Here is a 21,078-nt window from a genome sequence, read left to right as displayed (position 1 = left end):
ATTGAGAATTGCCCCTGATTAGGTCACTGAACCCTAATCATTGGTGGGCTGCGCCGTTTTCCGGCGTTCTCGGGATTTGGGCCTGAAGGCCGCCTTTTCCCCTTTATTTCTGGAATGACACGTGTCAAGCAGGGATTGGTCCATTTTGGACCAATCTGAGGCTGACACGTGTCACCCTCTGATTGGGCCAGGTGGCAGGGTAAAAATACCCTAAACATTTGCCCCTCACAGATGTGACGTGGCATGCCACGTGGCATCTGTGACACATGTCATGCTCCGGTTGGCGGTAATTTTACCGTTACAGAGTAACCGTTCACCTTTCAGGTAAATTACGGAAATGCCCCCGTATTTACCCTCTATATATAGCCGTTTTACCCTCATAATTTTGTACGTTTTACAAAAATTTTCTAGAGAGAAAAACTTTGAGAGAGCAAAAGTCATCCGTTTGAGTCAGGCGCAAGCAAGAAACTTTGTTCTTCCGCAACCCAGCCGGACCCGCCTTCCTTCAGATACCAAATCCAAAGGTACCGTCTCTGTCTCTCTCAGCTCTTTTCTTTGTTCACCGCTTGTACATATTTCTTGCAATAAATGGATGCATCACCAACACACACGGCACAGCCTAGGTTAGAGTCCAGCCGGTCACCAGGGACGGCTGAGTCAAGGACTGGGAGTGTCGGCTCGGGGTGTTGGGACCACCCTTTGCCATGGATTCCGACCAGTTATGTGTCTGTGCAGGACACCATGGCTCGGACAATGCAGACGGCCAATGATCCAAATTACAGAAGCGAAGGCTCAGGCGGCCAAACGCCTGAGGGAGAAACGTCTGGTCAGGGAGACCAGACGGCTCTGGAGAGATCCCCTCCGCGCGCCCCTTCAACCCCTGCTGACTCTTTCTTGGAAGAGTGTGACCAAGGCGGCGACGATGCCGCCTCTGCCCCCATGGACCAAAGTGAGGGGGAGACGGAGAGTGACAGCTCCGCCTCTACCTCTGAGAGCAGCGATGACTTGCCCCCTCTTCCGGATAGCGAGGAGGAAGAAAGGAAAAAATGGAGTGAGAAGGACGATCCCTTCAGCATCCACGTCTCCTCCAAAGACCGGATCCAAATGGGGGAGAACTTAGAGAACTTTAAGAAAATGCACCCGCTTGGAGACGGGTATAAGATCCGGGTGCTGCCTGAGCTGGGCACCATCGCTTGGGGGGATGATCAAGAGAACGCCAACAGCTATTTTGGCTGTTATGAGGCGGCGTTCAAAGCCGGCCTTCGCTTCCCCCTTCACCAGGCGGTGAAAGCAATTTTGAGAGGCTACGGCCTGGGGCTCTGGCAACTTACCCCCAACTCCTGGACCAACATTCTGGGGTATGTTGCCGCCTACGAGTTCCAAGGGCTTAACCCCGGCTGGGAGGCTTTTGCAAGCATGCATTACCTCAGCAGGAGCCCAGGCGGCTGGAGAGCGTGGTATACTCTAACCACGCAGCCGCAATATATGATGACCTTGGACAAGGTCTCCAAGTTCGATGGCTGGAAGCACAGGTTCTACCTGATGTCAGCCCCAACCAGACGGGAGAATTATGAATTCCGTCTGTACAATAAGAAGCCTGACTTGTTGTGAAGGAAGTGCGCTCTTCCCCGGATCCCAGAGGAAGACTTTGACAAAATAATTGAGGCAGACTTTTTCGGCCTCACAGACGCAAATCTGTCAACCAGGGAAACAATAAAAGTCCCTAAGAACTGGATTCCCAAGAGCGCCTGGTTCAGGGATGAATGTTTCTTAGCCGCCTGCGGGCTAGGGCACATGTTTAATAAACGTATGCACCTGAGTTCATACCGTCTGTAGTATTTTTCTATCGGTATTGATTTATGATGTTGACCAATTTCTTTCTTTTTGCAGAAGAAGCATTGAACATGCTGCAGACGGAGAAAACTCCCAAGCGGTCTTCTGCGGCCATCCGCAAAGAGCTTGCGGAGAAAGCTGCGGTCGAGGTCAGGGCTAAGGTATTGAGCGCCTGACCCTTTCTTAAGTTTATTTTATAAACTATCTTGCCCGGATACTAACCTTTACTTGTTCATTTTCACAGGGGGGAGAAGTTGGGAAATCGTTTGAGAAGAATCTCAAACGGGCTAGAGAGGAGGCCCCAGCCGTTCTCAATGAAATAAAAATGTCTGCCTCTACGTCAACTCCTGGCGCCTCAGCCGGGGCTAAGACGATGCGGATAGCGGGGCGACTCGAGAAGGTAGGCGGCAGCCTGTGCCTTGATCTTGTCAACCCCTCATCAGCCGCGGGGTTCACCACGCCTGCAAGCGTTTCCCGCTTGGCCGGCTCTGAAGGTAAGAACCCTTTTGAATCCCCGCTTGAGATGGGGTGGCCTTTACGGGTGAAATCCCACTCCCAACAAACGTCATCCTCAGACGGTCGGCAACAAATAGGTGCTGCCTTAGTTTCGCACTCATCACGTATTGATTGTGGTGCAGATCAATCTCCCCGCTGGCCAGACGTCCAGAAGCACGCCAAGGCCATGCTGGACGCCGTCTGGAAGAGGGATAAGGACAATATCCCTGTGATAGAGACGTTCAATCTTGAACGCATTCTATCCCTTCTGGCTGAGGTAAGAAACTTGTCAATTCCATGTTATTTTTTCCAAGTAATTACCCCGCCTGTAATTCTTATACCGCCTGCTTTTTTGCAGGCCATGCTGCGGGTGGACGGGCTCAAATGTCCTTATTCCCGCAAACGGGAAGAGGTAAAAAGGGCCAAGAAGTCTGCCATAGACGCTGATAATATTGCTTTCCACTCAACTATCGTAAATGAACTTGAAACTAAAGCAATAATTATGACACAGGCGTCTAAAATCCAGCAGCTGGAGCTAGATCTGAAGGCGGCCGACCAGCGGGTAACGGATGCTGAGACGGCCAAGAAGGGGGCGGAGGAGGCCTAGAAGAAAGCAGACGAGAGCGCCAAACAGGCTGAAGAGGCGCTCAAGAAGACCCAGGCGGACCTTGGCAAACTGAAATCCAAGGTTGAGAGGCTGGAGAAGGATGCTGCTCAAGCTCAGAAAAACTTTGCAGCAACCCTGGAGGCGGATCAAAACCGCCTTGTTGCTGAGAGTGATGCTGACAACGACGTCCGTATGAAGATTGCTTGGGTTGCCTTGTATCCAGACGCTGATTATAGCATCTGGACAATGGCACACAGCTATGCCGAGTACGTGGTGTACTTGAGAGAGCAAGGTGAGCCAGAGCCTGCCTCCTTTGAAGCCTGGCTCGTCAACAATGAGCCGTCCGCGCCTGAGCTTCCTGGTCCCAGCGAAGCGCACCAAATTCTCTCAGATGATGAGGAGAAGGGGGAAAACCAGGAGGCTCCGTCTGCAGGCCAGAAGTGACTTTTCAGCGGCAGTATGCCAATCTTTGCTTTTGTCTTTCTCTTATTCAGCGGCTGTATGCCAAAACTTGCTTTTTCCGGCCTGCGTGCCGAGTATTCTTGTATTTACCGGCTGTGGAGCCGTGTTAATTAACAATTTCTTTCTCCCGGACGAGGTCCGGTTAACATTTGATCCATTACAACCGTTTGGTTGGATGGACTTTTATGAATTGCACCGACTAAGTCGGTTTTGATTATTTTGCATTTGAATTTTTAATTTTTGCCTATCTTATGAAAAGCATGCGGCGATTCTTTTCCTAACTAGTCAATAGTCTGGCTGTCCTTGCCCCTGGACGGCTGTGTGATTGGTTTCAGTTGGAGCTGGTTGATTGACTTGAAAACGTCTGATGCTGCAAAGAGCATGATATGTTTGTAAGTCAATCAATCACAGTAGTGATTGCCCCAAACCAAGTGCACAACCGTACACCCACAGGCGTTTCGGTCACTACCCAGACGGGTTACGCCCGTCTTGGTAGAGATTTCATAGCCATTAAACTCTTGCCCCAATTGGGGTGAGGTGCAATTTTTGGAATGGATAACCTAAGTGAGAACTTCAGCCGGTGACCGACTGATGCCTATGGGCATCCGGTATTTAGGGACTTATTCTTTCTTCGTAGGTTATTTCGGTCAGACGGCTATGAGTTGACCAATTAGGTCGTTCAATTTTTGCCGTCTGCATGGATACGAAGAACCGACAGATAATCTGTTCTCTGCGACGATTGCACCTGGAGGGGTGTCGCCGGACGCCTTTGTCCATGTTGGGACATGCGATTTTATAAAAAGAGCAACCATCCGGCCATTTTAGCCTCTGGTCTTGTTTGAGACCGGTTGTGTAGCCACTAAACGTTTTTGTGCTTAGTTTCTTAATCAGTGTTGAATTTACACTAAGTATCGAACTTAGTTTTTTAATCAAACGAGTCTGTCTAGGTATTACCCAGGCGGATCATGCTAAGTATCAAACTTAGTTTAGAAAAATGGAGAATCCGTCTGAGTATTACCCAGGCGGATGGTTAAGCAGTTGAATAAACAAAGTATCCAACTTAAGTAAACAAGGGATCTGAGCATTACCCAGGCGGATAAACAAATGTAACCTTCACTAAGTATCGAACTTAGTCAGGTAGATGGGGAATCCGCCTGGGTATGACCCGGATGGATAATCAAACAATAACTCAATTTTGCAAACAAAGTCTGAATCTTCATTAATTGACTCATTGTTTACAAAAATTTTACAATCTCAGAGGTAGTACTTTTTTAGATTGTCTACATTCCAAGTTCTAGGCAGACGCCTGCCGTCTGGAGTTTCCAGGCGGTAGGTACCATCCCTTACTTCTTCATAGATTCGGTAGGGGCCTTCCCAATTTGGGGTTAGCTTCCCCAGCTCATTGGCCCTACCGGTTGCCTCCATTTTTCGTAACACTAAGTCGTCAACTTTCAAAGGACGCTTGTGTACTTTTTTGTTGTAGGCTCTAGTCATTCTCAGACGGTAAATCTCATGACGCAAGGCGGCATTGCCCCGGCGTTCTGGGAGTGAATCCAATGCCAGGCGCATTGCTTCCCAATTTGCCTCTTCATCATACAGCATGATTCTGAGAGTCAGCTCGTAATGTTCGATGGGCAAGACGTCTTCAGCACCGTAAACCATGAGAAATGGGGTTTCACCGGTTGCCCCTTTCGCTGTTGTCCGGATGGCCCATAGGACATGGATTAATTCTTCTGCCCATAAGCCACCGGCTCTTTCTATTTTCTTTTTGATGCCGTCTGAGATGATTTTGTTGAAAGCTTCAACTTGGCCGTTTGCTTGGGGCCGACCAACAGATGCAAAATAACTTGAGATCCCCTGATCTCCCAACCAAGTTTTTAGCTGAGGCGTCTCAAACTGAGGACCATTATCAAACACCATAGACATGGGTACCCCGTACCGGGTGATAACATTCTTCCAGATGAAGGAAATGACGTCTGAGGTCTTGATGTTTTTAACCGCCTCAGCCTCAACCCACTTGGTGAAATAATCCACAGCCACTAAGATATAGCGCTTTCCGCCTGGAGCAGGCGTGTAAGGACCTAGAATGTCCATGCCCCACTTTGCAAACGGGATTGGACTGTGGATGGCCGTCAGATCAGTAGCCGGTCGGTGAATAAGTTTTCCAAACTTTTGGCACTTGTCGCATTTTTTCACCAATTCCTTGGCGTCTGCCTCAAGAGTGGGCCAAAAGTAATGTCGTCTGGCTCTGACGGCTAGGGACCTGCCGCCTATGTGAGAGGCGCAGAATCCTGAGTGCAAGTCTTCGAGAACTTCTTTCCCCTTTTCTGGGGTGACACACTTCAACAAAGGCTTCAGAAACCCCTCCTTGAAGAGTTCTCCATTTTTCAACTCGAATCTTGCAGCTTGCTTTTTCAGGACGGCTGCTTCCTGTGGCGAATCAGGAAGTGTGCCGTCTAAAAGATAGGCCCGGATGCCATCCATCCAGGTAGAGCTTCGGTCCAGAATTCCAACGGGATCCTCATAGATGCTTCTCTTTTCAAGAACTTCCCAGAAGACTGACCGAGGCGTATCATGGCAGGCGGAAGATGCCAGCTTTGACAATGCATCCGCCTGGTTGTTTTCAGACCTAGGCACCTGATTCAGTCGGAATTCCTCAAGTGCCCCGGCCTCTTCTTTGACTGCTTGAAGATATTTGATCATAGCCGGATGGGTAGCCTCATAACTTCCCTCATACTGGCTAACGACCAATTGAGAATCAGAGTAGGCGTCAATTTTCATGGCCCCTGCCGCCTTACACATGCGTATGCCGGCTAGCAGGGCTTCATATTCCGCCTCATTGTTAGAGGCCTGAAACTTGAAGCGTAGTGCATATTCAAATTTGTCTCCTTCAGGAGACTCATAAATTACGCCTGCACCACAGCCGTTCTTTGTAGAGCTCCCGTCTACATACACTTTCCAAACCTGATCAAGATTATCCGGAGCCACCGGACGAGTCATTTCTACAATGAAGTCGGCAAACGCCTGACCTTTCACTGCCTTTCTTGGTTCGTAAGTGATTTCAAGACTTTGCATTTCAATAGCCCATTTCAACATTCTCCCGGATGAGTCCAAGGTAGACATCGGCCGCTTGAGTGGCTGGTCCGTGTAGATCACCACCGGATGTGCCAAAAAGTAAGGCTTCAATTTCTTGAATTCCATATACAAAGCAAGGCCAAATTTCTCAACCATGGGGTACCGGAGTTCAGCGTTTTTAAGAACATGACTAATGAAGTAAACCGGGAGCTGCACGCCGTCTCTCTCAGTAAGGAGAACGGCACTGAGGGCATGGTCTAAGACGGCTAGGTACATATACAACGTCTCTCTAGGCAAAGGACTGACCAACCTAGGCAGAGAGTGCAAATGATCTTTCAACCTCTGGAACGCCGCCTCAGCATCATCCCCCCACTCAAATCTGGTCTTCTTCCTGATTGCTTGGAAGAAATAGAGGCATTTGTCGCCTGACCGGCTGAGGAACCTCCCCAAGGCGGCCAGGCAACCGGTGAGTCTCTGGACTTCCTTGACAGAACGGGGTGACTTCATGTCTATCACCGCCTGTATCTTTTCAGGGTTAGCCTCTATCCCCCTTTAATCAATCAGGAATCCGAGAAACTTCCCAGACTCAACACCAAAGACGCATTTCTTAGGATTTAACATAACCTTATGCCGCCTGAGGGTGGTGAATGTTTCTCGGAGATCAGCAAGGTGATCCGTCTGTAGCTTGGATTTGACTATCATGTCATCAATGTACGCCTCCACATTCCTCCCAATCTGATTAATGAAGACCGTATTAATCATCCGTTGGAAAGTGGCAGGCGCATTTTTCAAGCCAAACGGCATCACAGTATAACAAAATAGCCCCTGATCAGTGACGAAGGCCGTCTTCTCTTGATCTTTCTTCCACAGGGGTATCTGATGGAAGCCGGAGTAGGCATCCATAAAGCTCATCAAGGCGTGACCGGCTGTTGAATCGACCAGACTGTCGATCTTTGGAAGCGGGTAACTGTCCTTTGGACACGCCTTGTTGAGGTCTGTGTAGTCAACACACATGCGCCAGGTCCCATTCGGTTTCTTAACAAGGACCACATTGGCCACCCAGTCAGGGAAATTACAAGGCCGGATGAACCTGGCGTCTAGCAGCTTTTTGACTTCAGCAGCTGCCGCCTGACTTCTTTCCTCGCCGTGGTTTCTTTTCTTTTGCCGGATGGGCTTCTTTTTGGGGTCCATGGCGAGCTTGTGGACAGCAAGATTCGGGCTGACGCCTGACATCTCTTCCACTTCAAAGGCAAAAATGTCTTTGAATTCTTTCAGCAGAAGGTGCAAACTTGCACCCAAGGTAGCATGAGCTACCGTCCCAACCTTAACAGTACGTTCTGGATGGCTGTCGTCCAGAACGAGATCAATGCTTTCACCAGCCGGTTGGGGACGGAGCTCGTCTGACCGTTCACCGGTCAGTGATTGCTATTTTTTCTCTTTCTTCACCTCCACCGGCAGGGGAGCCTTTCTTTTCTTCCCGGCTGCTGATGGGGCGGGAACTGGGTCGGCATCCTTGACGTTGTCAAGGTCTATTGGTTCCTGGCCGCCTGGGGTCGTTGTATCTCGGACGGCTGAGAGATAACACTCTCGGGCCGTCTTCTGATCCCCATTCAAGGAACCAACAGAGCCGTCATCCCTCTCATATTTGATGAGCATGAGAGACGGGATGATTACGGCCTTGGCTACGTTGAGGGTTGGCCTGCCAAGGATGATGTTATAGGCGGTCAATTCCTCAACGACCAAGAATCTGACGACCATATGTCGTCCCTGGCCTTTCTCTCCCAGCCGGATAGGTAAGTCAATTCTCCCGGCTGGGTAGACCATCCCACCCCCAAAACCAACCAAGGGGTGGGTGACCGGATGCATGCTGCCGACGTTGTATTTCAGCTTTTGCAGGCACCGGAGGCTGATGATGTCTGATGAGCTGCCGGTGTCTATAAGGATCCGTCCAACCAGCTGGTTGGCAACCTTACATTCAATGACCACCGGGTCATCATGCGGGCGGCGGACGCTGCCCCTGTCCTTCTCAGTGATCAAGACGTCTGGGAAGGAGGAGCTGGCTTCCGCCTGCTCATCATCATCTTTATCCATCTTTCGAAGATGGCTCTTGGTGCCTCGGATGGTAGGGCCACCACATGAGAACCCGCCTGCTATAGTGTAGACCGGCTCCTTGTCGGTATCCGAGCTACTAGCAGGCTGGGGGTAGTCTTGGAGGACTGACCCTTGTTTTTCTTTTTTGCCCCGGCTGGGGACTTAGAAATGTAGGACTTCAACAGCCCTTTGTCAGCCAGACGGTCCAACGCACGCTGAAGACTGAAGCAGTCGTTGGTGTCATGGCCGACCTCCTCATGGAACTGACAGAATTTATTCTTGTTCCGTGACTGGACGGAACTCTTCATAGGATTCGGCTTCTCAATGGACAGCCGATCCTTTACCTCCATGAGGATGGAGTTGCAGTCTTTGTTAAACTCGTACTTGGGGACGTACGGTTTAAACTCTTTCTTTTTCTTCTGGGACGGCTGGTCAGAGTCAGTAACCGCCCAGACTTCTTTTCTTTTCTTGCTCTCTTCTTTGTTTTTGACCGGCTGATCTGACCGGCTGACTTTCTGTTTGTCGGACTTCTTAGAGTCCGACTGGCTACCAGGCGAGCAGAGGTCGGTAGCTTGGATGTAGCTTTCCGCCTCCCTCATGGCCGCCTGTAAGGTGAAAGCTCCTTTTCTGACGAGGTCGAACTTAAAGGTCGACCCGTCTCTCAGACCCTTGAAAAAGTCTGTAAAAGCTACCTCGTCAGACAATCCTTGAATCTGAATTCTTATCAGATTGAACCGCCTGACATATGAGCGCAGCCCTTCTCTCTCCCTGCTTAACAGTGCTCAAATCAAGGCTTGTTTTCTTAGGAGGGATGTTCATTGAGAAGTTGGAAGCAAACAGGAAGGCAAGCTTCCTGAAGCTGTCTATGGACCCGGCTGGCAGGTTGCCAAACCATTGTTGGGCAATGCCCTTCAATGTAGCCGGGAAGCATCGACACCAAGCGGCATCGTCCAACCCCTGCAGATACATGAGGTTGGTGTAAGCCATGAGGTGATCTTCCGGATTGGTGGTGCCATCATAGGTACCAACCAACACATTCTTAACCTTGGCTGGCTATGCCGCCTCGGTTATCTCCCGGGTGAACGCAGAAGGTTGTTCACCCAGGCGAAGCAGACGAAGCTGCCAGTCCAATGGCTGGACATTTGGATATGTCGCCTAACCCCCAAAGAAGGTCGGCTGCATGAAGTGAGGAGGATACTGCCCGTAAGCCGGAGAAGGCACATACGGGACAGCTCCAATCATATGAGGGCCAGAATGGACGGTATTACCGCCTGTCTGACTCTCATGCAAGGAGGGTGCACTCCCTGCAGAAACGTTGTTGAAGCTGTCTGGAAAGTTCGACGTTGAAGCCGACTCAGACAGCGATTGATTTCTCTTCCGGTTAATAATTTCCCGGGCATCAGAAGTTGGTTTTTTACTTCTCACCGGCTGTTGGGGCCGGCGAGTGTTATTGGTGTTCCTCCCAGGAAGGAGAATCTTCGACCAATCAATGGTCCCGGCTGCCTTCTCCTTTGGATGAGGAGTGGGCTGCCGGTTTCTGACTGACTTCCCCTTCTCTGGAGGAGTCTTCTTAGCCGACTGGCCTTTACTTGGGCCAGCCCGGCTTTTTGTGATCAGCTCTGTAATTTCACCCTTGAAACTAATCATGAACCTCATGAGTTCGTCTCGGGTGACAGGGGCTGATCCAGCTGCCGTTTGGGTTGCCCCTTCCGGCTGCCCAGTGGGTCTGCTCGGACCCGCCTGGGAGGCGCCCCGCTCCAGAGTCTCTCTGGGCCGGATGCGCTTGACTCTGAGAGAGCCATCCTCGGCTGTAGAGGTTTCGACCTGAGGATCCTCATCCTCCTCATGGTCTGTAAAAACTTCTGGGTCTTCACCCAGACGGTTAGGTGGCACAAACTCTTGAACCATCTTCGAGGTACTCTCCCTACAGACGGCGCCAAATGTTTTGGGTGTTTTTGTCTCTCGGGAGAGTTACAACACGAAGTATGATCCGGCCGAGCTGTACCTGCAAAATAACGCAGACTCCGGGTGATTGGAGCTCCGCCTCCGACGGTCAAGTTAGTAACTTGAAAAGGAATAAAGAGGACGGAAATTTAGGTGGATATCTGCTCGGATTCCAAGCTCAGGTGTTTCTCTGATGTGAGAGAATGCAAATGTAATAAATGGTAAAAAGTGCCCTCGAAATGAGGGACATCTCCCTATTTATAGGGTCATTGAGAATTGCCCCTGATTAGGTCACTGAACCCTAATCATTGGTGGGCTGCGCCGTTTTCCGGCGTTCTCGGGATTTGGGCCTCAAGGCCGCCTTTTCCCCTTTATTTCTGGAATGACACGTGTCAAGCAGGGATTGGTCCATTTTGGACCAATCTGAGGCTGACACGTGTCACCCTCTGATTGGGCCAGGTGGCAGGGTAAAAATACCCTAAACAATAAACATAAATGAAAATACTGAAACCATGACTTGCTGCTCGAGCACCACATGGAATGACACTCTTCCTAAGAACTTCACAAACACTAGCTTGGAAAGAGCATATATAAGTCCATGTAGAGCAGATCCCAAGATATCGCATATGAATCCCATGGTGCATTCGGATTCACTAACATTACCATTTAAATCTAAGTTTGTATCTAATGCAATAACACTTAAAGTAGATTGTGTTAAAGGATCAACTCAACCAAAAGTTTTAGTATGGTATCAGAGCCAGGTTGTGTTTAGTTGTGAACTGGGCTATATAATGGACAACTCACATGTAAAGGAAAGTGTTGAATCCATGAAGAAACTCATAGGGTGAAAATGTTGTTGTGTATACTTTATAAGGCTAAGGGACTTAAACCCATAAACAAACCCACATGTGAGAGTGTTGTCCCACATTGAAAAAACAAGAAAGTTGTGTCCACTTTAATATACAAGTTTACAACAATAACGACAAACAACAAAGCCTTACTCTCAAAATGATTTTGGGATCGGCTATCATAAATTATCATAGGGGAGGCATAATTATTGTGATACAACAGAAATATGCAAGCATATACAACCTAATTACATTTTCCATAAGGCATGAAAAACAATCTAAATTGCAATTGTGCAATAAAGGAGCCAAACTTATGACATAGGAAGCTCGAATAGGAGTTTGCTGTGAAGATTGGTGAAAATGTAGATCATTAAACTTCTGATATTAAATGTTCCGACCAGAATAGCACTATCAACGTAAACGCACCGGAAACATGTGTCAATTACTCGTTTTTCATTAACATGTCTATGAAATAATCATAGACCAGATGCAGCATCGTCCATTGGAGCTGCAGGATTATCTTTCTTAGGAGGTCTACTCCCATATATATAAGAGCAAAATCCCCAGAAAGTAACAACCAAAGAAAGTATTTTGAAACCACTCATTGGATCACTTAGCAGTATGACTGCTGCAATGCTTGTGAGTGGCACTCTGACAGCATTTAGAACCCCTGCAAGCATAGTTGATGCTAAAAACAGCACTGCTGTGGCACCCAACACTCCTAATTGAAATGTTATCGCACCCCAAACAAGAACCATGCAATACGAACTTTTACCACCTTTGAAATTTCTGGCCTCTTCTTCCATTCCTTGGAAACTGCTATCCACAACAAGACCTGCGGTTGTAAATATAAATGCAAATAAAGAAACCATGACCTGCTGCTCAAGCACCACGTGGAACGAGATTCTTCCCAACAGCTTCACAAATAATAGCTCAGAAAGTGCGAATATGAGTCCATGGAGAGCAGATCCCAATATATCCCATATAAATCCCATAGTGTACTGGGTTTTACTCACATTACCGTATAAATCTGAGTCTGAATCTAATGCAATAATGGTCAAAGCAGCAGTAATCATGACAACAGAATTTATAATTGAAGCATTTACCCTGTTTCCAACAAGAAGATAACCAAATAATGCAGAAAAGATGAGGGATGAAGATGCCAGAAGAGAAGCAGTTGATGCTGGAAGGTAGGCATATGCATATGCATACAACAGGTTATCAGCCGCGCTTAAGAAACCCACAACTGCATAACAAAGAGTGAGTTTCAAGTTCAACCGCGTAGGAAATGTGTTGCAAAAGAAGTAGGTAGGAATTAAGGCGAAAACCGTTAATGGCCATCCTGCAACTGCTACCCACGATATAATCCATTTGCTTTTACCCCCGTTGGAATAATAGACACGCGACAAAAGACTGGAAGCAGGGAATGCAATAAGCATGGCTCCTCCACTTAGAAGTATAAGAATCCAATATGAGAAGGGTTTTCCTTTGTATAACTCCCAAAATATCTTCTTTAAGTTAGACATGTGATGCCTTAGTGTATTGGATGAGGTCGAGTTTGACTCCATTGCTCTATCCCCTAATATGGAGACCCTCAGCGAATCTTCTTGTCTAGCTAATGCTTCCTGGTTTGTCATCTGATCACAAGGATGTCTCCTGCATAACATCAATAATTAAGTATATTTGCAAATACTCAAACTATTTCATAAACTAACTACTTACAAAAGTAACAAGAAAACAAACAAATTCTATAACCAATCAATATTACCCCATCAGTCGTGGTTTCAAGACGTTCAAGTTTCAACCAATCATAAACGCAAAGCATGCTATATACATTAGCAAGATCATGTAGCCGCAACAAAACTCAGATTTTTGGATTATCTTATAAATGCTTGCTACATATTTTAGCATATGAATCAGCAATGCATGCATGCATGATTCATGCTCACAAAACACTAGATAAAAAATACTAAGCACAAATAATTGGTCATCGTCATTCATGACTAGACAGTTAATAATGGCATGACATAAATCTTTAGCTATGAGTTTCTATATCCTTCTATATTTTCCATTGAGTTGAAAGATCAGAAACAACTATTATCTTTTCCTCCTCTCACTTTACATTTGTAACTAACAAAATTAGCTTATCTACTCAGTTGATTAAAGGGGGTTAAAACCTCACCAGTCCCCGCCATGAACACGAATGAAACCCCTTAATTCACTACCTTCACTTCATTGTCAACTGCCCCTTGGCTAAAGCATCATCTCAAATTCTTTTCCTCGAGTTTAAATCTTAAAAAAATGTCACCTAAGTTAGCCAAAACGATTTTAAAGACATTAAGGTTCCCCTCATACACACACAATTACACAACCATTGATTATATAACTAGACCACAGAAGTAAGTACAAAATTGTTATTAAGCATGAAAAGTCTCGTGAAGATCGCCCCAGGCCATTTCCAAAAATTGGAAACTACAAAATCTCAATGAAACTTGGTGGGGAATAAGCTTTTCATGAATCTTTAGTTTTTTTACCAAAACCTTATTAATTAGGCCTAAATAATGTGATAATGGTAAATTAAAAAGAAAAGATTAAGAATAGTTAAGAATTTTTTTTTTTTGAGGCCAAGAATAGTTAAGAATTAATAACACAATTGATGTACTAATTTATATCACTTTACAGTATGATTTTGTCAAAAACTTCCTAACTTATATCACTTTAAAAAGAAATGTATCTAATGTTTATGTCATTATATGCAGCCCTAAAATCAGTATATATCATAACCCAAAAAAAAAAAAAAAAAAAAAAAAAAAAAAAAAAAAAAAAGAAAAATACCAAATTAAATTGAACATATCTAATACGGAGTAAAACTTAAATGCAAAATTTCTTTTCATGGTTCCTATATTTAATTCCGGTCCCCCAAAAATGACCCAATATTATATTGAAATTTCGAGGAATAAAACCTAATTAGAATCCTCAGACAACAAAGAACAAGCTCAAAGCACAATAAAAAAAAATAATAATAATTCAATTTAAATAAATAACAAATTCGTACATTAATAGAGAATTAAGTAGAATTTCCCTAAAAAAAGAGAATTAAGTAGAATTTACCTAGATTATGAAATTGCAGCATCAATTTGCAGAAGATCCTAGAAGTCAGCACTCAGCAGTCAACAGAGAAGAGAGAAAAAGATTGTGGCAAGTATTATTTGTGTGTGGTGTACCGTACGAGGTTTTTTTATTCATTTTTGAGGGCATTATTACGAAGTTGATATTTAACTGTTTTGACAAATAAATATACTTCCTTTGCAACAATTTCCAAAAATTGATGCTACATATTATGTGCAACAAACTAAAACTTTTCTCTTTTAGTAAATTTTTTATGCATAATTACCAATTTACCCTTATTTAGCTTCAATAAACACATCAAATCACATGTTATTAATCTAATAATCTAAATTAGTTAATTCAAGCCTAACCCACATTCTCTCTCCTCTCACAACCACATCTACCACCAACACCACCACCACGCTGTCTCTCTCCTCCCTCTCAGCCACCACCACCACCACCACCACCACTTTTCTCTCTCTTCTTTTGGATCTCACACCCACCACACCACAACCATGCACCACTCTATTTGATCGCCGCCCCTTTTCCCCGGAAAGTTCACCGCCACTTTCTCCTCCTCTCAACAGAGTCGCCGCTTTCTCCTCCCCTCGTCAGAGCCGCTGCGACCTTTTCTACCCTTCTCAAAGTCGCTCAGAAAAAAGGAGCGTGCGTGATGGGTAATTGATTAGGAAAAAGGAGAATTTGAGTAAGCTTGAAATCTCAGATCTAAAGCAATTTTGGTGAAGGATGGATCGATTGTGAAAGATCGTGGTGGGTAAGATAGGTGAGGGTGGTGGTGGGGTTCCACGATTTCGCTCTGGTGGTGGGTTTTCGCGATTTTGCTCAAGTGGTGGGGTTCCGCGATTTCGATCGGGTGGTGGATTTTGCAATTTCGTGGTTGATGCGAGTTATCTGGAGTGGATTTTGGGTGCTTATGGTGATTAGACGGGATGGGGTAGTGGACTGGTGGTGGTGTGATGGTGACTACGGGATAAGGTGGTGGTGGTTTTGGGGTGTGGGTAGATGTGGGTGGTGGGCGTGGTGGATGTTGCTGCTGGCGGGTGGTAGTGGTGGTTAATTAATTTTCCCCCTTTATCTCTCCTACCCTTAATCACAAAGTCTTTACTTTGTTAATCACCTATTAACAAATTTTGTCTTGGGAAACGTGCAACAAGGTTTGTTGCACATAATGTGTAACGGAGGAAGTAAAAAAATAAAATAAAATTTGATGTTTAAGTTTTAACAGAAAGTATTGCCTTTTTACTCAACTCACCACGTTTTTCTTGCTATAAAGTTATTTTTAATCCGACAATCCATATAAAAATATGCCACATCTTTTAATACGGAGTACTTATTTCATATACTACCTCCGTTAAATGTTATGTGCAACTTTTGGGTATTATTTGTGAGATATAAAATATTTCAAAGTTGCACATAACAATTAACGGATGTAGTATGTTACATTGTTATGTAGTGTTTTATTTGATAGAGTGTCATTCACGAACCTTGAACCGCTTGTAAATATTCTCCAACATCTGACCTTTGAGCTACCTACGGAGATTCTTAATAATAATGCTAGTTTATTTGTTATATTATGAAATTGATATGAGGCCCTATTAACTTTTGGGCCCTTTGCAGTTGCTCACCCTGTACACCCTAAGGGTCGGGCCAGATACTCCTTTCGTTTCATAATAATCGCAACACTGTCAATACTCAATATACAACTTTGACCATTATAATATTTGTAGTTATATACTGTACATCTTAGCATTAAGGAGTATAAAAGGTTATAATAAATATACTTAGGGCTTGTTTACATTTAATGAACTGAACTGATTGGAGCTAAACTGAACTGAACTAATTGGAGCTGAATTGAATTGAGTTGAATTGGATAAAGCTGAAATAATAATCGCAACACTGTCAATACTCAATATACAACTTTGACCATTATAATATTTGTAGTTATATACTGTACATCTTAGCATTAAGAAGTATAAAAGGTTATAATAAATATACTTAGGGCTTGTTTACATTTAATGAACTGAACTGATTGGAGCTATACTGAACTGAACTGAACTGAACTAATTGGAGCTGAATTGAATTGAGTTGAACTGAATAAAGCTGAAATGAATATTTTATGAGAGAAGGAAATTAGGACCTAAATTAAACTGAACTGAGCTGAAATGAATACTTTATGAGAGAAGGAAATTAGGAGCTAAACTGAGTTGTACTGATTGGAACTGAACTATATAGTATACTGATTGGAGCTGAACTGAAATGAATATTTTACGAGAGAAGGAAACTGAACTGAGCTGAATTGTACTGATTGAAGCTAAATTGAACTGAACTCATTTGAGTTGAAGTGAACTGAACTGAATTGAAATTAAGCTGAAGTGAACAACCCTTAGTTATTATGAAACGGAGATAATATTATTTTTTTATTTGATCATTTTTCTATGAGAACATATTATTTTAGAATATTAGTATGGCGTAATTTAGATGAACAGACCCAACTTAACATACAAAGTTACTACAAGTATTATTGTGAAACTGAAATTCTCTTTTGTACTCCTTCCATTTTTAAATACTTGCTCCATTTCTCCATGTGCCGAGTTTTAAGAAATATTGAAAAAAGTAGTAGTGGGGTAGGTGAACAATAAAAAATGTAAAAATGCAAAAGTAGTGTGGAGAATTGGAGGAGAGAGAATATGAAAATAATACAATATGATCATTGTGGGTCCACATACTAGGCTTGAGAAAATTAATTTAACATTGTCAAAGTTTTCCAAATAAGAAAATGGAACTGTAGACGCCCATTTGTGTCTCCCCAAAACCAAACCCAGTGATGAATACCTTTTATGTCATTTGATTATCGAACAAAGCGAAAGTGTGAAAAGTCTAGTGATGAGGATGTTTTTATTAAAATATCACTTCTTTCTGTTTTTGAAAATATTTCATTTCTTATCTTATTTATGAAAAACGTGCATTCCAGTTTAGTTTGGTCCATTATAAGGGTCCAATAATAGTGTATTTGGATGGGGTTTGAAAATACCTTTCCAACGATATATTATAAGCCCAATTCCGATGAATAATGAGGAAGTTATGGCCAAAATACTAAACTGGGCCCGGTTTGGTTTTTATATGCGGCCCAGTGATCTAGAGGAGGGCCTATTATTAATTATCATTCCTAAAACTATTAGGATTGATTATAGTTTTCTAGAATACTCTAGAAGGTTCTTTTAAATCCTAATGGAGTTAGGATTGATAATTATGTTTTAAAGAGTTTGAAATTGAATAAAACTACTCCTTTTTAGAATCCTTGTTTTGTACGAAGTGGAATATATTCAAATTTTATTTTCGTGCCTCATAATCTTTATCCAAATTTTATATGGTTGGATAGATCTTGAAATTATCTTTCCAATGATATATTATAATATTAAATCCAAGTTATAACGAAAAAGATATGAATGAGATATGAAACTCTATCCAAAACTGACACTCTTCCACTATTTTGTCCATATCTTTTTATTTACAAAATATTTTAATCTTATTCTAATTGGGTTGGAAAGTAGACTTTAACAGCTTTCCAACGACATATTATTTTCCTTATTTAGAGTTCTGGATCAAAAGATATGATAAAAACAAAAACGCGTGAAAATGATTATTAGCGTCTGACGACAAGCATTAGCGTCTGGCGCTAACCTTCAGCGCCTGTTGCTAATGACCAGCGTCTGGCGCTAATCGAGTTTTATTCTCGTCGAAACTCTGATTCGTTTTTTGATCCATCCGACCGATTTTCTCTATAAATAGCCTCTTAAAATTCTGTTTTCAATCATCAATTCTCTCTATCAAATATCATCAATTCTCATCAATTCTTATTCTTTCTAATTCTTCCAATTCTCATCAACTCTCATCAAGAATTTCTTGATTCTCTCTCTCTTTCTAAAGCAACCCTTTTTACAAACACAATTTCTCATACATAAGCACTAGAAACACCTAGTCAAGTTCGAAGTTGCCTTCGCCCTAGACGTGAAAGGTTTGATATTTCAGAGGGGTTTGGTCCAAATCTCTCTTTCAATTATTTAATTTAATTGTTTTGTTTATTATTTTTCTTGAAGTTACTAACGTGTGTATTTTGTTATTAGAAAGATAAACGAGGCATCCAAGTAAGTGCTTTAATTGATTTTTATTGATATTATGATTTAGAAATCATGCTAGGTTGTTATTATGATTCCTAATGTCATGTTAGGACGTTTTGATCTTCCTAGTATCATGTTTAGGGTAATAACTATAATTTCTAATATCAAATATGATAATTATGATTATTGTGATGCTTCCTATTCTCTTCCTAATATTTTTGTTAGTATCATGTTAGGGTTAAAGTTTTAATTTTTATTGTTTAGTGACATGCTAGGGTTTGTTATTAGGATAATTTGTCAATTACTACCGCAAATTAATACCACTTTGTAAATTACTACCGCAAATTAAAAAAGTTGTGAATTACTACCGCAAAAAATTTTAAGATGTTGCGATTACGACCAAACCCCCATTAAACCCAACTATGACGTCATTATATCCCTTTAACCCATGTTTGACCATGGTTAAGGCTTTAACCAGCCCAAAAAAAAAAATGGGTTAGGGATATAATGACGTCATGGTTAAGGGATTTAACCCATGTTTGACCATGGTTAAGAGCTTTAACCATGGGTGAAAGTGATATAATGACGTCTTAGTTGGGTGTAATGGGAGTTTGGTAGTAATCGCAACATCTTAAAATTTTTTGCGATAGTAATTCACAACTTTTTTAATTTGCGGTAGTAATTTACAAAGTGGTATTAACTTGCGGTAGTAATTGACAAATTTTCCTTGTTATTAATCTTGTTAGTATCATGCCTAAGATCTTGCTATTATTATGTTTTAACATGATTATGATTGTGATTATTATTATGATTATAATTGTTATGATAATTGTTATTATGATTATTATGTTGCTTGATATATATTTATTTTTATTGCTTGATCACACCTTTTATGCATTTTAAAGGGAAGTAGTACTTGTAATCACGCTTAATAAGATAATTTATAATCTTGTTTAGGGCTAATTTGATTATAATTCAAGTGATCGCCAATAATAGTTTTATTTGTGCATTAATGTTCAACCAACATAGATAAGCATGTTTAGGGTTAACCTAAAGATTGTATGTTAGTTAGAAAGCGCACATAAATACGATCAGAATAAAGTAGAGGCCTATTATTAGGGCAGGTTCAATCTCTTTTAGGTTGGATTTGTACCTTCATCCCCGAACTACCAGTCATGGTTCCAGACCTATTGGAGTTAACGATCCTCAGGATCGTTAAGGGGTGTAACCTAACCCTGTGAACGGTTTACAAGTTCCTAAAACTTGTTGGCGACTGTTTTGCTCTTTCTTCTTTCCCTTTGGACGCCACCGTACTTAAGTGTATGATCACAGTAGTGTTCAAACTAGGGTAATGCTTGAAATATTCCCTACAGGAACAAGTATTTATAAACGGTTGAAAAAGAAAAGTGGAGCAAGTATTTAAAAACGGATGGAGTAAAAGTCAAAGACAAATCCCTTTTTAATAAAATTGCAAGTAACTTTGCTTGAAAATTATGTGGGATAGTTGGAGATTGGAGGTAGAATGTGCTCTCTATCTAAATAGTCTGTTGGAGAAGTAGTGTCCTTACAAATTAAGCCTTATTAGCCACAATTTTAATACAGTACCTCGTATTTATTTTTATTTTTTTTTTTTGACAAAAAGTACCTCGTATTTATTACTCGTATTAGATAGATTTGTTAAGTTGCTGGTGTTTGTCCTTTTTCGCCTATATACAAACTTTGCTCAATGAAAATAGCCTTTGCTAGAGCTGTCAGTTTCTGACCCGAACCGTTAGACCCGACTGTTTCGAACCAATCCGAAAAAGAACTGAACTGTTTAAAACCCGTTTTTTGGAAACCGAAAACTGACCCGACCTAATTTTTTCCAACCCGAAACTGAATTGAACCGAATTTGTGCAAACCGTTACTAACCCGACCCGTAATCAAGCCAAACCGTTACAACCGGAACTGAAAGCAACCCAAACCGATTACGTTAAAACCCGATAGAAACCCGACCTGTTTATAAACCGAAAACCGTTAAAACCCGATAAAAATCCAATAAACCTAAATCGTTCCAACCCGTAAGCTGTTGTGACCGAACCGGTTATAATCCGTAACCCGTTGTGACTGAACCGTTTATCAACCGTAACCCGTTTAAAACCCGTAACCCGTTATGACTGAGTCATTTACAACGTGTTACCCAATATGTTTATGATCTAATCTGTTTCAACCCACTACTCGATAAACCCAACTCATTCATGACTTGACTTGATTATAACATGACTCGTTCCTACCCGTTATCTGACTAATTCGACCCGATAATCCGACTCAATTTAAACCGATATGATTTGATTAGAAACCCGCTTCAAATTGGGTAAATTCGTTTTCAAACCAACCAAGTTCAATCTAAATCGATTATAACCTGAAACGATAAATCGATAATGATTGGACCCGATTTCACCCAATCTGTTTTGAACCGAAACCCATTTTCGAACTG

The 21,078-nt window shown here is 42.8% G+C and overlaps 1 pseudogene across 1 annotated transcript; it reads right to left on the bottom strand.

The window, feature by feature from the left end:
• Window positions 1-11,492: 11,492 nt before the first annotated feature.
• On the bottom strand, window positions 11,493-14,603 carry LOC145614769 (putative purine permease 5 pseudogene; annotated as a pseudogene). Its single transcript, XR_014107148.1, has 2 exons — window positions 14,467-14,603; window positions 11,493-13,011 (listed from the first exon to the last, which is right to left on the bottom strand). The product of XR_014107148.1 is annotated as a putative purine permease 5 pseudogene (transcript).
• Between the last annotated feature and the right edge of the window lie 6,475 nt (window positions 14,604-21,078).

The sequence above is a fragment of the Chenopodium album genome, chromosome 3, assembly GCF_948465745.1.
Source record: "Chenopodium album chromosome 3, dcCheAlbu1.1, whole genome shotgun sequence".
NCBI classification, from domain to species: domain Eukaryota; kingdom Viridiplantae; phylum Streptophyta; class Magnoliopsida; order Caryophyllales; family Amaranthaceae; genus Chenopodium; species Chenopodium album.
Note: the sequence above shows the minus strand (reverse complement) of the source record. Positions and strands in the feature narration are given on the sequence as shown.